Source organism: Octopus bimaculoides, chromosome 9, assembly GCF_001194135.2.
Source record: "Octopus bimaculoides isolate UCB-OBI-ISO-001 chromosome 9, ASM119413v2, whole genome shotgun sequence".
NCBI classification, from domain to species: domain Eukaryota; kingdom Metazoa; phylum Mollusca; class Cephalopoda; order Octopoda; family Octopodidae; genus Octopus; species Octopus bimaculoides.
The window spans coordinates 70,052,409-70,057,344 of NC_068989.1; positions in this window are offsets into that span (position 1 = coordinate 70,052,409).

The following is a 4,936-nucleotide window of genomic DNA, read 5'->3' on the forward strand; positions in this document are numbered from 1 at the left end:
CTGCTAAAAGTATTAATGCAAATTAATCTTTTTCGTTTTCATCCAACCACAAAACTTAATCTGAAAATTTTCAAAAAATGTACTTTATATATAATTTTGCATGCTGATGACGAATACCGCAGTTATTATTTTGGAAAGCTTATAAATTTTCATATTTAATTTACATATGAATTTCAAACCGGAGTCTTCATAGCAGCAGTCGAAATTATTTGGCAACTCCAGTATATCGTTGTTTACTCATACTGTTGTAGGTGTGACAGGACTGGCATCTACTAGGTTTTGTAAGGAGGAATTAGAGATTGGTATCACTTTCGCAGTAGACTATAAATATTATTTACTGGAGATTTGCGCGGAAGATTTGCTTCACAATCCAGTGATGATTGATGGTGGTCTCGGTAGAATTGCTGAAACAGACGAAACTGTATTTTCAAGGAGAAAATACAATCGGAGTTCGAATGGTTAATCGAACAGTGGGTTTTCGGCGGTGTGCGTCGCGAGACTCGAGAACTTTCTTTTTTCTTTTCGCTGTGCCCTCTCGAGATTGTGATACATTCACAGATTGCATTCGACAATCAATTCTGCTGCCAACAACTTTTTATTGTGGCCTCTGGCGCACATACTCGCATATTCCTGAGATACAACTGATGACACCATTACGACGACAAAACATTCAACGACGGAAGTTTTCATAAAGTCATGTGAAATGTTGAAAGAAGCATGTGACACGAAAACAATAACTGAATGTTAAATTACAGAAAAATTAACTACAATTCAGTTCATGTAAAAAATACATATTTTATAGCAAGGTCGTTAAATTACGAGAAAATAAATTGTAGTGCAGTTCATGTAGGAAAAAACAACGTGAACTACACGTGGTTGAACCGGGCAGCAAGAGACGAGTAAGCAGACTACACAACAGCTTGGCTTGCTACAATCGAATCAGGCACCAATGTGACTGTGGGTTTCAATTGGCTAAAACTACCCAAAATTGACAAACTTTAAAAGCTATTTATGGTAAAAATAATAATTTCATTTCACAATTAGCATACAAAATTACATCAATACACAAAATTTGATATCAACTGGAATAAAATTGAAGGTATTGAAACGTGAAACCCCCAAAATCCTTTTCATGTTTGTTTTGTTTTCTTTCATTAAATTCTTTTTAATATATATTTTTAAAAAAGCTTCTCTTTTCGTTTGTTTACTTTCGTTAAACTCTTTTTTAATAAAAACTATTCAATTTTCACGGTTCCCTTTGATTGCATTTCCAGCGACAGTCTGTTTGTTACCATGACAATTATGACAGCAAATAGTTTCTATTATCGCATGTGAGGATATGGATTCCTCTTTGTGTTGAAAATTTGAAGACAATCCATTGAGAATTGAAAAATCTTCAAACAGCTGGGGGAAAAAAGCGAAAAAAGATCCACGCAATTCATTATTAGCTATACTTGCATATATATATGTATAGCAAGTTATACATACATACATACATACATACATACATACATACATACGGATTACAAATGTACATTTATACCAATAATAATTGGAGCACTTGGTTTTGTGAGTAAGTGCTTAACTGTCAATCTGGATAAGTGTGTGTTTTCAGAAAAAGAAAGCAACCGATTCGCGCATTACAAATACAATCTGTAAGAGGAACGGAAAAACTAAGCTAGCCTTTTCGCGTGTTTAAAATGTGACATTGTTTTCGTTATCTACATTCCAAAGATGGAGCTTTGTATCTTTCTTAGAAACCAACTCTTTCTTCAGAGGAAAAATTTAGATGATTAAAAACAGAAGGTACAAGCATACATGCATGGGTTAAGAGAATATTGGTGGAACTTAAGAATTAAAACATCCACCAAGTTGAAACACAAACGGCCAGATATTATTGAGTGAGACCACAAAAAAAAGTAATGTTCTGTTGTGGAATCACCTGCCCTCTGGACACCAATGTGGTTAGAAAAATACAAGAGAAAGAAGACATCTATGGACCATTGATAAGGAATTTGCAAATCCAATACCCACGATACACTTTATATATACACAAACAGAGAGAAGTAGGTGTATGTGTGTGCGCGCAGGAACGCATGTATGTGTGATCCCTTGTCTTAAGATTATGCTATAGATGTAAGCGACTATCACTATCATACAAGCGGTGTTGTTCGTATCCAATCTTCTATGATAAATGTGTCTAGCCACAGAGAAATATTACTTTACTTGGAGAGAGGTGAGGGTTGGCGACAGAAAGGATATCCGGCCGTCTCCTTCAACAATTTACTTTTGTCCCGTGTAAGCATAGAAACATAGACGTCAAACGATGATGATGGTGAGAAAAGCTGACTGAAAAGTTTCAACTTGCTCATCGCTATGAGATTGCCATAGTCTGATATCGTGATGATAGCGAGCTGTGTGTGTGCGTGTGTGTGTGTGGATATTTACAAACAATTATCATGCAATTGAATTAGCATTTCTTAATTCTTGCCTTGAATATACATAAATATTACATAATTGTTAAAGAGGACAACAAACATTAAGGCAAGACAAACATCTCAAATACTCTGTATTATTTCCCTAAAGTTTTACGAAAAATTGGAATCTCCATTGGTACTACCAGTTGACCGATGAAACAGACTTCCACTGTGACATAAACTTAATGCCAAAGATAATTATGATATTGTCAGATGTCATTCGCAAGCTGGGATGGTGACGTGTACCATGCTAATAAGCAGTGCAAGTAGACACAGACAGCTTGCTCGTTCAGCCCTTTTCTAACGGAATATCCAGAACGTAACACCTTGAAGGACAGAGGGTTATATCAACGCCAAATCGGTATTCATTATAGAGCGAGTAGCCTGGAATAACGTAGAATGAAGTGCTTGTCCAAGGACACAACACAGCCCGGTCCGATCCAGGAATTGAACCCGTAACCACTTGGCTACACGCTTTCAAGATATAGCCTAAGGGAAGAGAAAAGAAATTGTGTGTCGTTAATATCTTTCTGAAATTGTGTCTTTACTCAGGTATCGAAAGTGAGTCGTAGATTCTATTTTGTTGGAAACTTTACCGCGATCTACTTTACAATGAGGCGCGTGTTTTCATATTTAAAGCAGCCGATGATGAATTGTGATATCTCTCCTACACACAATATGAACGTCATTTAATTCATGTGATGTTAAGTAATTTAGGATCAAAGACGAAAAACAAAGTGTTTTGTAAATTGTAAAGAGTTGTAGGTCTAATTTAGGAAACTTACTTTCTTGTACACGTTAGAGTAAAAACACAATTCTAAGAAAAAGTAAGGAATTAATTCCTGATATCAGATTCTAAGAAGACAGGACAAAGCTGACAAAGTTGGGCGAATGTATGATCCTAAATTTCCTTTCCTCATTACAATATCTGTTACTTTTAATAAAGTTGCAATTCGTCAAACAGGATGTTTTCTCTATGTGAAAATGACACTGAATATATTAGCTATAAATTAAAAGTGCAGCAATAAGTTTTGAACAAGCAGCTTGAAATAACAACTTAGGGAAGTGGAATGAAACTGAAGGGATTGGGTTTGTGTATTTACGAAGTTATTTAATGACAGTGTACAGCACATTACTGACCTCTAAGCAGTAGTTCTGCAACAGAAGCACACTCGATGATTTGCATACGTTTTCCAAGTGATCAACAAGAATCCAAGACAGCAGTATAGTTTCAAGTTGATAAGAGGTGATAAATGCAAATGAAATTAGTAAAATGGCTTTCAATAACCAGTTACTGTTACTTTAACAACGCTATGTTATTTGTTTCTTAACTACCGTTATTCCCAGTTTTGTAGACGTTAAGCTGTTGAGAAGTATCACTTACACCAGCTAGAATCTATGGTAGATTTCGTCACATTAATGGAACATGTTGTTGTTGTTTAACCCTTAAGTCAATTCTGGTTAAGCAAACTTTGGTTAAAAGACCTTCCTATCATGACCACCACACTTTTTAAAATCTACATTGCATTGTCTTCGATATCCAACATTATTCGAGTCAACAGAGTTTGATTTGAGGATTCACACGAAAAAGATTTTTGCAACGAACCGTTTACTTGAATGGATTATCAGACCAATGCCATCGCTACTATCACTCCTCTCCCTCTATCTCTACTTCATTATTCCAGAGAGAGAGAGAGAGAGGGGGGAGAGAAGTCTGACAGAGACTGAGAAATGAAAGATTAAAAAGAGAGTGCAAGAGGAACAAAGACAGTTTTATTTTGAAACAAACGTGGTTTTGAATCCTGATACTACCACTTTGTATGTTCTTCCTGTCTAATGACGAACAATAATATATACGATTATGTGGGTCGTTTTGTAATTTCCGACATACGTAGACAACTCTCTTTCACACACGCACGCACGTGCGCGCGCACACACACATACATACATACATACATACATACATACATACATACATACATACATACATACATATAATATAAATTGAACATGGGCTACCATTGTATTCTTTCTTGTCTCGAGGTTCACGGCCAAACGGCTGGGGTGGATTCGCGTGAAAAATGGCACACATGTGGAGACGGATGCATAGATTGGAACGCGCTTTGTATTTTTTCCTAGCCCCCATAGTTACCGACAAAATCGATTAAAACAACCTGCGTGCGTGTATGTGAGTGCACATATATATATCAAGAAAAATGGATCAAGAGTCCTTTCCGAGTCATAGGCTCATAAACCGGGACAGGACGCCGGTCCGTCACTGGATTACTCATTTTTGCCATTGAGTGGATTGGAACAACGTGAAATGAAGTGTTTTACTCAAGACTACAACGCCTCGTCTGGTCCAGGTGTTGAAACCATAATCTTACCATGACGAATGCAATACTCTAAACACTAAGCCACACACGCACACACACACACACACACATTTAAATACACAG